The sequence below is a fragment of the Microtus ochrogaster genome, chromosome 5, assembly GCF_000317375.1.
Source record: "Microtus ochrogaster isolate Prairie Vole_2 chromosome 5, MicOch1.0, whole genome shotgun sequence".
Taxonomy (NCBI): domain Eukaryota; kingdom Metazoa; phylum Chordata; class Mammalia; order Rodentia; family Cricetidae; genus Microtus; species Microtus ochrogaster.
In genome coordinates, this window is record NC_022012.1 from 38,322,461 (window position 1) to 38,322,929 (window position 469).

Consider the following 469-nt stretch of genomic DNA (forward strand, 5'->3'; position numbering starts at 1 on the left):
TGTACCCCTCCCTCAATTACCCTAAGAGCCCAAGCCTCCCCACCTTCCCCTGGTCCTGACACCCTTCCCCTCAATCACCAGGACCTTAAGAAAAAAAAATTTCCCTAAACTTAACCTTGTCCTCTGTTCTGCCAGCACCTCCCCAGGTCCAAGAGACACTGGACAGTTCCACAGAGCCTGGACAGCAGTGAAGCAACCAGCTACCCCAGGATGTGGCCAGCACCCCAGCTTCCTTAGACACCCCCAAGATTTCAATGCCCACAAATCAGCAGGAAGCAGTCTTGAGAACCCAGTACTCCATCCCTGTCCCACCCGCTATTCCCTTTAATTTCCCCACCTTTCAAAATGAGAAAAAGGCCGGGTGGTGGTGGCGCACGCCTTTAATCCCAGCACTTGGGAGGCAGAGGCAGGAGGAACTCTGTGAGTTCGAGGCCAGCCTGGTCTACAAAGGGAGTTCCAGGACAGGCTC